This window comes from Lissotriton helveticus, chromosome 6 (genome assembly GCF_964261635.1).
Source record: "Lissotriton helveticus chromosome 6, aLisHel1.1, whole genome shotgun sequence".
Taxonomy (NCBI): domain Eukaryota; kingdom Metazoa; phylum Chordata; class Amphibia; order Caudata; family Salamandridae; genus Lissotriton; species Lissotriton helveticus.
Genome location: NC_136067.1, coordinates 2,038,002,126 through 2,038,014,463, shown reverse-complemented (window position 1 = coordinate 2,038,014,463; position 12,338 = coordinate 2,038,002,126).

Here is a 12,338-nt window from a genome sequence, read left to right as displayed (position 1 = left end):
AGGCGTAGCGTAACATAGTGCAGAGGTCATTTTGTGCTTGCTCGCGGTCCTCAATGTCAAGTTGGCGACCGCGAGCAAGCAAAATGACATCCCGGCGAGACTTTTTCCTCGTTTGCGATCAGCAACATCAAGTTCGTAGGTCACGTAGTGCGAAGTGCACGTCGCGTAGGGCTACTTCGCAAACTACGCCCAGGGTTAAGAAGAACCCAACCCAGCAGCATGAGGACTAAGATCACAATGAGGAGGAAAAGAAGAAGTAGGTGGAGGAAGAAGAGGACCAAGAGAAGAAAGAGGAGGTGTAGGAAAGTAGGATCTACTTCTATGGTTACCCCCACTTTTTGCTTGATGTGATGCTGTTTCTGACTAGTCTGACTGGGATCCTGCTAATCAGGACTCCAGTCTCTGTGCTTTCTCCCCTAAATTGGTTTAGTAAGTATTTAGGTACATCCCAGATTGGACACTGGTGTACACTTATCAGTCCTTAGTATATGGCACTAAGGTACCCAGGGCATAGGTACACCAGGGGTCCCCCATGGGCGGAAGCATGTATTATGCCACCCATGGGAGACCACTCAATTTGCAACTACAGGCCTGCCATTGCAGCCTGTGTACGCTGGTGCTAGCACCACATATGAAAGATATAGGTTTCCCTATATCTAGGGTTACTACACCTAAAACCTATAAGTCACCCCTAAGACAGGCCTTACAATCCTGAAGGCAGGGTGCTTGGTTCGAAGTGGGAAGGTGCCCCTGCATGAGCAGGACACCCCTACACCCTAGGAAGTCCATTCTCCAGGGTTGTAAGTGAGACAGCCATATGACATATAGAGGGGCACATTGTCATTACACGATGACATCTCTACACTGGCTGTAACTAATCCTATCATGTTTGGTATCAAACATGTTGGAATCATACCCCCACACCATAAACAGTGTGCATGGTATGATTCCAAGCACAGTAAAGCTCCTCTGGGGGCCCTTGATGCTCCCGGCACCACTCTTCCAGACCCAGACAGCAAGCTAGGGCTGCTGCCGGCCAGAGACACGTTTCTGCCCTCCTGCTGCTGAGCCAAGCTCGGGCAGAGGACGGCAGAACAATAAGTATCCGGTCACAGGGAGGAGTGACCACCTCCCAGACAGGGTTTAGTGTATTATTTAGTGTGTCCTATTGACGAAGCCTTCGGATTCCGAAAGCCACAGGGGGAGGGAGGCCCTCCTGCGCCAACTCCAACAACGTGAGGATGCATCAGATGCTGAGGGTACTTTGGCCTGTGCCGGGGCGGGACCACCGAGTTGTGTCCCTGCCCCATCGGAGTTGAGGCTCCATTTGCAGTGGCCTTACCTGGCGGGCCCCTTCTTCGCACATGCACAGCTTTTATTCACATGGAAAGGTTCTAAATTGGGCACCGGGGATGCGCAGAGGTGTTTGTCTGCTGTGTTTACCTGGCTGGCCAAGGCGCATCTTAAGTGTAATGAAGAAAAATCTGAGATACTGCTGTACGGCAACTTTCCCCCGCAGTTTAGAGAGGCCTTGTGGCCTCCGGACTTCCCACGCCCAAGGTCGGTGGGCAGTCCGGCCAAGAACTTGGGGATATGGTTTGGGGAAGATCTCCGGTTCGCTGAGCATATTAAAAAACTAACTGGTATCTGCTTTGGCACTCTTAAGATCTTTAGGATGTTCTACCGCAGCAGGCAAAGGAAATGGTGGCTCGGGCACTTATCCTCTCCAGGCTTGACTACGCCAATGCCTTATTTATTGGCATCCCTGGCTACCTCATTAATAAACTCCAACTGATTCAAAATGCGGTGGCCAGACTCCTATTCAGCATCGCCAAATGTTCCAGTGCGAGGCTACTGCTACGTGACCTTCATTGGCTACCAGTGGCCCAGCGGGTCCAATTTAAGATCTTGACCATGGCTCATAAAGCCCTGCATGACTCTGGACCTTTGTACATTAGGAAGCGTGTGGCCTTTTACAAGCCTGGCCGCTCGCTCCGCTCCTCCTCTCGTCGCCTACTGGCCATTCCTCGATTTTGGCACTCCAGGATGGGCGGCCAATCGTGGTCAGTAAAAGTGGCCATTCTATGGAACAAGCTTCCGGGCCTGTTGCGACATACACAGGATCTCCGTATCTTCAAGAAACTCCTCAAAACTCATCTTTTCGACCCTCTCAGTTCATTTCATCGGTGCCCTTGCTGCCTATGTCCATTCGCGCCAGGATACTCCTGAGTAGTTGCGGTTGTTACACATCATATATAACATAACATAACATGAGAAGTGGAGAATGCTGGATGTTTGGCAGACGGACCCGCTTTGATTGGTGACACTCTTTCTCAGATTTTGGATTCTTTATATAATATTGACTTATTTGTTGTTGTTACATCTTTCTAGGTTTCCACTCCTCTCTCTGCCCAGGCCATAGGGAGGGTGCCTACCGCCTATCCTTCGGGCTTGAATATGTATCACTCTTCCGGCTCTTCGTTGCCCCCTGCAGAGGATATGATAGTGCACCCCCTGGGGTTAAACCGAGTGATCCCAGGCACACGACCACCTCTCCCCAAGGTCGCCCCCCTTTATTGCTACAATGTGCCTCTATGTGGTGGAGGACCTCTTAGGGTCTATTTAGGTCTGGCTGGCCTAGTCCCAGATGGATTCACCGAAGGGTCTCAAACGCTTCCTTTACAATACACCCTGGGACTGTACTTGTGACCTGGGCTCGAAGGGTCTTCTTTACCTTTCCCACTCGACAGCCCTTCTCTTTCTGCTTCAATATGCTTCTAATGCCATTCACCTCTGCCCTCCGCTCTGGGGAAAGCTGACGTCCCACCTCCTGGCCAGCTACACGTATTGTACACATGCACAATCAGCCTTTTAAGATATTGAGCCTCAATGTTCTGGCTTAATGCCCCGGCAAAGCGGCTGGCCCTGCTCATGTTTCTCAGGGAGACCAGAGGCGTAACACAGGCCCCCACAGCCCATGCGGTGCGGGGGGGGGGGCCTAGCTCCTAGGGGGCCCCTCGTGCACTGCACTCTGGCCGGAGAGCTCCTGATTAAGCCCGGAGGGGGCCCCCGAAGTACCGTGCAGGGGGCCCCCTCACTTTTTGTTACGCCAGTGAGGGAGACCGTTGTGATATCTGTCTATTCAGGGCATTAAGTGGGATGAAAAAATTGGGAGGGGGGGGGTCTCTCAAAGGGGTGTGGCCAATGTAATTAAGGGCGTGGCTTAAAAACGTGCAAGTTCAAAATCTGTGCTTAGCACAGTGTGCCGCCCGACTTGTATTTTGCTATTTCTGTCATTGCATCCAGATATATGATACAGGTAACATCATACCTTCAACAAGTCAGGGCTATTGGCTTTGTCAATAGTTGTTTGTTGCACAAGATAAAACGCTTCCACTTAAAGCCGTGTTGACACCACGACAATGTTGCTGCTCCCGAGTTTCAAAAAGCGAAGCGAAATCCAGAGAGAAAATGACTCTAAAGGATTTCCCTTCCCCTACAACACTCCCCCGGCATGACGCCATGAAGTAACTACTCGACTAGTGAGAAGTGAGCAGTGTGAGCAGCGCACATGATGTGCCTGCTGTCACTACAGTCCGGAAAAACAGACCACCTGCGCCAGGGCACGAAACAGAGCCCGATAGAGACCCCTTTCGAGGTCTCCTTCAAAAAACTGCCAGGGCTCAGACCCGGTGGGACCCGGCCCACTTAAAGCCCTGTGTCTATTGCAAGAAACGTTCTTGCTCCGCGACAACTGGAAACATCTTAAGTCCCGGTGGTTTGACCGCCAATATTTTTCCTCCATGACAGGGACACATTTTAAGGTGAAGATCCTTTCGACCCAAGCTGATATTCTGGGCAGGCAGCTGTCCCTGCAGGTGGGGGTGGGGAACCACAGCTGCACAATTGCTTCTATATACGCTACCAATGATCTGCAGGAAGCCTGGGTCTTGGCGTCCCCTGAGGAAGGTTTATTGGTAGGGGAGGACTGTAACATAGTGAATAACCCCCACTTGGACGGATCGGCAGTAAGGATCTGGAGGACCGGGGCACTCTCGGATGCTATGCGGCAAGGGGTGGCAGAGGTGGGGTTGGAGGACATATGGCGGCTGCGCAACCCCTCCACAATGAAATACACTTTTCTCTCTCAAGTACACCAGACATATGCTCGCATAGACCTCTTTTTGACTCCTCCACGCATGTCCCTGGCCACGGTGTCCATTAAGATAGGAGTGGTGGTGTTGTCAGGTCGCTCCACCCTCACCCTCTCCTTGAGACTGCCAGGGCATTCGCTCCTCAAAGGGGGTGATGGCTGAACCACAGGCTGCTCCCGTACGACCCCAATGTGGTGGAAGTTCGGAGGTCCATACAGGATTTCCTGGATTCTAACGATGACGAATCTACGCTGGTAGCACTGCTGTGGGAAGCATTCAAGGCAGTGCTCAGGGGCCAGTTTCTTGCTATCGTGGCTAGGCCAAATAAGGAAAGGAAGGTTAAGAGGGAGCAACTTGAGGACATGGTTAGGGAACTGAAAGGGGTGCACATAAGCACGGGTTCCATTCAAGCAAGGCGCCAGCTCACTACAGCTCGGACGCAGCTGAAGGCACTGGACGTGGACAAGGCAGAATATGCCCTCCTGCGTACCAGACAGAGGTAAAATGAGGAAGAAACAAGGCTGGTAGACTGTCAGCGCATAGACTCCAGGCTCAGGTGGTCCAACGCTGGGTTGTGGAATTTGAGGTTCCGTATGGGAACGGACTGCGGATCGAAGACCTTTTAGAGCATTTTTATTCATCACTTTACACCGCAGAGATGCAAGATGAAGTGGCGGCAGTGAGCTATGTCGTGGGGCTTCGGTAACCCCGCTCCCAGACTCAGAGGTGGTCAAACTAGACACTGATATTGGTCCTGAGGAGGTACTCCAAGCGATTCAGAAACTCCCCGCTGGCAAAGCCTCCGGTGAAGATGGCTTCACCTCTGATTTTTACAAAATGTTTGAGCTCTCCTTCGCCCCTTTCCTTTCCCATCCCTACAACTCGTTTCGTGATACGGGGTGCCTTACTCCCTCCATGCAGACAGCTGGAATTGTGGTTCATTCGAAGGTGTGCAAAGACCCGAACAGATGTGCGTCATGGCGGCCTATCTCTTTGCTTAATGTTGATCTAAAATCTTTTACCAGCGAACTGGCCTCCGGCTGTCACCTTCTTGACAAATCACAATGCTCCCAGAGGCCCGCCTTGCTCCTGTCCATAGAAGCAGAAAAAGCCATTGACAGGGTGCATTGCTCCTACCTGCACACGGTGCTTGTCAGATTTGTGCTGGGGACAAGATTCCGAAACTGGGTAAGCTGCAACTACACCACACCGGTGGCAAGGGTCCCTGTGAATGGAACCTCATCCTGCCCCTTTTAAATTTTGCTGGGAACTTGACAAGGGTGTCCCCTGTCTCCTTTATTATTTGTGCTCAACATGGAGCCCTTTGCAGAGCGGATTTGTCACCACGTTGACATCTCTGGGATCCGCAGGGGAGACATGAAACACAAAATATCACTCTTCACTGGCGTGTTATTAATTTTGACGCAGCCATTCACATATTTACCCCCCCCCCCCTTTTAAAGGAAATGACAGACTCTGGGGTGGTGTGGGCATTTAACGCCAATCTACAGAAAGCACAGGCCATCAGCCTGACGATCCCTTGGGATGACCAAGTGCGACTGATGGACATGTTTACTTAGCATGGGCGACCGACGGGGTAACATATCTGGGACTACGGATTGGTTCCACACCTAGCGTACATCTCGACAAAATTAAGCTGCCCTTCTTGCTATGACGAGGTCCAAACTCTCCGCATGGATAAAGCACACATTGTCCTGGCTGGGCAGACTAGAGGCAGTTAAAATGACTTTACTCCCCGGATTTTATACATCATGCAGACATTACCACTGCAGCCCCCCCGACGGTACTTTACAAACTACAACATCGAATAAGAGACTTCATATGGGCGGGCAAGAGGGCCCGCATGGCCCTTAACCAGACATATCTTAAACAAAAGGATGGGGGATTGGGTGTTCCCCATCTGGAGAGGTATTACCAGGCAGCCCCCGGTATATGATAAAATGGTACAGAAAGGCATCTGAAAAGCATTGGTGCTTTATTGACCGCGCAGTTGCTGGGATACACGTATGAAAGGTGCCTTGGCTGCTGAAGAAACACCGACCTGCTGGGGTGTATATTCCACCTATCATCAGAGCGATAGTGGGGGTATGGGACAGGGTACAGGAAGGGAGATGCCGTTCCATGCAGACATCACCTTTGACCCAGTTTATTGGCCACCAAGAATTCCCCCGGTAATGAAAGGGGACGGCTATGTTAAGTGGCAGGAATCCAACTATGAGACACTGGGGTATCTTTTTGATGCGGAAGGAGCAGGGGCGGCTCTAGGCCCATGGCGGCCCTGGGCAGGGAGCGTAGGTAGGGGGCCCCGGAGGAGGTGGTCGGGGCGGAGCACGGAGGCCAGTGAAGAGGGGGGTGTCAGGGAGTTTGGAAGTGGAACAGAGCCGGAGGCCGCCAAATCCCTGCGAGGGGCCGCCATGCAAATATGTATCCATCCTGAGAGGATTATTATATTAAGGATATATATTGGCGTGGTGGCCCCTGGGGTTTGGTGGCCCTGTGCAGGTGCACAGCTTGCACATGCCTAAGGCCACCTCTGGAGGGAATAATGGATTTCACCCAGCTCTGAACTGGGTGTGGTTTGCCCCCTGACGCTTACTGGCAATTAATCACCCTGAGACATTGGGTCACGCTGTCCTATGTACGCCCACATGCTAGCCGTCCACTGACAGACTTCGAAAAATGGTTTGTCGCCCGCCCACTATACAAACGCTAGCTGTCGGACATATACTCCTTCCTCAATGCACCCTTACACCAGTGGGAGTCTGAATGTGAGCGTGAATTCTCCATTAAGGATGGCAAGATATCATCCACAGATCAAACGCTTCTTCCGGCAGCAAGTCAGGCAAAGAAATGTTTCTCAAAATTGCCCACTACTGGTACTACACTCTGGTACGGGTGGCCCGCCGGAAGACCAGTGGAGATCCACAGTGCTGGTGTCGGTGTGGATGGGAGGGCACCCTAACGAACCTGCTGTGGCACTGCACAAGGATCCAGTAGTTTTATATGGCCGCCCTGTCTGACATCAACGCCATCTATGAGACAGAGCTGCCCAGGGTCCCTAGCTACATTTTTCTGGGTCTGCCTAATGCCCTGATCTACCCTCTCAAATCCTGCAGTGAAAGAGCTATTACTTTGGCTTTAGGGGCGGCCAAGCAGAACCTTTTATTCCGTTGAGGCACAGACAGAGTTCCGACCCGATTGGATTGGTTGCATAAATTGTGGAAGCTTGTGAGTATGAAGAAGCGGACGGCTAGCGTTGCACATGCATTAGCACGCTTCGATAAAACATGGGGCCCAACCATCAGATTCTTAGTGACCATGGGGCATATTATCAAGGAACGGCGTTAAAATTATCGCCGCTTTAGTGGCGGGAAACTACAGTTAAAGCGGCGATAATGGGCTTGATAATATGATGTCGAGAATTCCAATAGAAGCCCAGGTTAACACCAGAACATGGGCTTCTATTGAAATTCTCGAGGGCATATTATCAAGCCCATTATCGCCGCTTTAGCAACAGTTTCCTGCCGCCAAAGCGGCGATAATTTTAACGCCGTTCCTTGATAATATGCCCCCAAGTTTGTCGAATTGTCATGTTCAAAATACTTACCTGTGCTTCGCCTCACCCAGGCAGTTCAAACTGAGGCGTAATCTGCCCAGCATTGACATCTATGGCACTGATACAGGAATAGCTCATCTATGCAGTGGTGACCTCTACTTTCGTCTGTCGAGTGCTTCCTTTCTTTTTTTCTAATAATTATACCTACTGCCCGCCCCCCCTCTACTTCTGTCCTCTCTTTCTACACCGATGACGGTTATTACTCCTCACCGGCCTATGGATGTAGGTGGTTGTTGTTGTTCTCAGTTTCTAAAACCAATAAAAAGATTTAAACCTTTAAAAAGTGGGTACCCTAGTGCCCACCCACACACTACGTATGAAAATGTTGGGGACCCCAGGGGAGCCCCAAGGCCCCTGTAGCCCCAGCATGCTTTCAAGACCGCAGCAATTGTGGCACTGGTGGGAGCTAGCATTTTGTTTTTTAAAGTGGGGTCCCAGTGCCCACCTGGGGCTCGCACAACACGTGCCAATGTTTGGGGCCACAGGGTGAGCCCCAAGCCCTCCAGGGAGCTGGCCAGCACTCATTGTTTTGCTGGCTAGACCTGGCTCTTTTACTTTGCTCCTGCCCACAAGAGTGCTGGAAGGGGATAAAGATTATATTCCCTGCCCACGTAGTCCCACTCCCAGCGCGGGCTGAGGCCCGGAGGGGTTGGTGGTTTAATTTTTTGGGGGGAAGGGGCGTGCGACAACTTACCTGAGTGTTTTTAGCCCGTGGAGACCCCATCCTCTGACTGTTTTTCATTAACCCCTTCACCACGGGGGTAATTACCCCACGACACGGGGGGCGGCGCCGCGGTGCTCCTGACGAGTCCAGCTCATCATAACCCCGCCCACTGATTGATTCTCCCACACAGGCGAGGAATCAATTTTGCGTGGGCTGGCCGCGGCCGTTATGACGAGCCCAGGTCGTCATGAGCACAGCTCCACTGTGCCTCATGACGAGCTGGGCTCGTCACAAGCATGTAAGGGGCTAAAAGAGCACGCCCCCTCCCAGAGCCCTCTTTAGGCCCCGTGAACCCCATCCGCCGGGCCTCCTTTTTATACAATTGGGAGGGGGCGTGGCCCTCCTACCAGAGCCTTTGTAGGCCTCTGGGACCTCATCCCCCAAGTCACGATACTGGTGCGGTGTCCTTGGAACCTCGTTCCCTAGGGTACTAGTGTTCCCCGCCTGGGAGAGTGCGGGCAGGGTATGCCCGAACTCTCCTTGCAGGGAACCACATTGTTCCCAGTGGTGGGTTCCGTGGGACACTGTTAAGTATCGCGACCCAGGGGACGGGTCCCCAGCTCGGGGCAGGGGGCGTGCTGCCCTCCTTCCCTTTTAAATAAATTCAGCCCGGGGGATGTGGTCACCGGGGCCTAAACAGGCACGGGATAGTGTCAGTGCACCCCTCCCCTTTGTTAAAAATTGGACCCTGGGGAATGTGGTCCACGGGAAAGTGGGCTGCGGAGGGGGACCGCATTCCTCCTTTCATTTATTTTTTATTTGACCCCAGGGGACTTGCGTTGTAATAACTGCGATATAACATACCGCGGAACGTCACATATTCTTTCTGGATAAACATATACACACCATTATCAGTAGCCTCTTGTGTGCCTTCCTAAAAAAATCACTTCTAGAGGCGTCACTGGTATTTTTGTTATTCGAGGTAGTAGATGTCTGACCTGCCGCCCTATTCTCTTACACCGCCCCCCGCCCCCCCCCACCCTCCCCGGCCCCAATGATCCCCATTCCGTTACATTTTCAATGGCTTATAGCGCTCCCCAGAGACCGCTTTGTTCTATTGAATCGCGGACAAAGTTCAAGAATGCTCAAAAACAGTCCCTTTGTGAGCTTACACTGACATCTTCTGGTCAGAGGTCGGTAGTGCAGGTACGCCGGTCAACAAAGAGGTTGGAACACGTTCCTGAGGTGTCAGTTAGACATATTGTAGGCGTTGCATCTCACAACAAAACCAACTCGTAACCTACCTAATCACGCTCTGTTGAAATTAGTACCGATTTGCTATTGTTAAAAGGGGAAATGCTGCCATCACCTGGACACAGCTGTCCTTTGCCATAGCTACCTTAGATGGATTTTCTCTTTTATAGCTAGAATAATGGACGCAGGCATATTTTTTAGGTTTAGCTTGGCAGCACACTGTAAGTACATTATGTAATCTATAGAAGAAGAGCTTTAGGAAGCACTACGAGTAGAGGGCCTATGGCTTTGTCCAGATGTTGTTTGTCCTCTCGGCTGGATTTCATTGGACAGAAGTTGTGTGCTGCCACTAAAAAAGAGTGCTTGTGTTACACATACTATGCTCAACATGGTAGGCCTGATTAGTTATGTTAATAAGCCAGTTGTCCAGCCCTGCTGTGTGGCTGCAAGAACACACGCATCGAGGTGCAAGGTCTGTTGCATCTTTGGGGGACACAGTAAGACACCGACGCATCACCTCTTTTCCAGTAAAGAACCGACGCATCACCTCCCCTGGAGCAAGGAACCAACACATCACCTTCCCTGAGTATAAGGAAACGACGCATCACCTTCCCTGCGACCCTTTTTTTTTGTGTGCGCGAAGGCTACATCACAGACTTGATTAAAACAGCACCTCTTGTAGCTTGGCTGAGGATGTGGCTTAATAAAGAAATTCCCCTAAATCATATTATTATGAAAGACTGTCTGTGCTTGGATAAAGCCAATAACATTAAGTGGTTGACTTACATCAAGGAAAATTTCGCCAAGTTGGGGAGGTCAGAGTTAGATTCAGTAACAGAGTCCATAACACCCCAAGACATTGCATTAACAAAGTGTGCAATGAGAGAGCTTTTATCCCTGGAAAGAGAAGAGAGTGAGTTGAAAAAATCAAGTGTTAGGGCCAGCTTAATATTATCTACTCCTGACGGGCCAGAAAGCTACCTGAACATGGTGACCCATCCGTACCACAGGTTTATTTTAACTCGGTTTCGTTTTAATTTGATACATTTTAATCTTGGTTTTTATCCTGTATGGAGTACTCCAGAAAAGGCAATACCATGTTCCTGTGACCACTTCTCCGAACAAAATACCATGCACCTAGTGATGTTCTGTGGACATTACGAGGAGGCGAGGAGGAAGTTTCTTGTGCCTATTTTAAAAGAGGCTGGATTCATTCAAGTTAAACCTGCTCTTATCTATTTACAGCTTATGCAGACTCCTAGGACTATGTTTCATGTGGCAAGTTTCCTAGTGAGTGCTATTAGGAGCAGGAACATTAGGTTAAAGAATCATAATCATCCTCCTTCAATAGCACAAACTTAGTTTATAAAAGGCACTTTACGAATATAATAGGCTTTGTACCAGGGACTCATTTGGTTTTAGATTTGACCTTATCTCGAGGCTGGGAAACATCCGTTACAACGCGGATGTTTCCCCGCGGTGCTGTTACGACGCGTCCGTAACAACGCAAGTCGTTACCACGACTTGGGCTGGAGGGCGCTAGAAGATTAAAAATAGTAAATTTACTATTCCAACACCTTCCCTAGTGTCCACGGGGACTGGTGTTAGAATAGTAAATTATACTATTCGACATCCGCGCCCCCAACGCAAGTCGTGGTAACGACTTGCGTTGTAAGGGACGCGTTGTAACAGCACGCGTTGTGACGGTACGCGTTGTACCGTCATACATCCCTCGAGGCTACCAGTACTGCGTATGTTGCATTATATGCATGATTTTTTGTATGACTTTTATCTTTCTTGTATGTATTTTAACTGTTTTTAACCATGTATTTATTGTATATGTATAGCCATTGTCTTTATATGATATTAAGTTATCGCAATAAAGTATTTTGACTGACTGTGTGCGTGAAGGTACTTTGTGTGAAAAGTGTTGCATCTGCAATTTGCTTTGAACTGAACTATTTCTACTATTTGAAAGTCATATTTTCCTTACTGTATTGTGGATTTTTGTCATTTTGGTCTTGTTTTGGTTTAGATAAAGATGACTTATTTTTGTAAACTGGTGCGGTGTCCATTTGTAGTGTTTTCTCTGTATTACTGTATGTGTAAATGCTTTACAACCTGCCTCTGAGATAAGCCTGTCTGCCTGTGCCAAGCTACCAAGGGGGTGAGCAGGGGTTATTTTAGGAGTGTATCCCCTTTACCATGACTAGGAAGAAGGCTTCCTACTTGGACAAAGGTGCAAACTCTCACCAACTAGAGACCCCATTTCTAATACAGCCTCTATCCTGGACTTCGGTGAGAATGACTCTGAGACTGCTGGGCCTCATGCCCACTTCATCCTGCTAGTGACACACCAGTTGGCAAATGCGGGCTCTGCAGTGGGACCTGATGTTTCAGTGGGCGCAGTATCATGGGAATCTCTCCAACATGGTCCAAATGTTAGCGAGAACTGCACAGGACCTGCAGTGGTGACTAAATGTCCGTGAATGAGTTAGAGACATATCCCTCGCTCTTTTCCAACCAGACCACGCAGTAGTGAAAGGTGAGTCACTCCTGGGATGGGGTGGCCATCTTGGAAAGGTAGAGACCGTCGGAATACGGACTCTACATCACCTTGCTGGAGCTC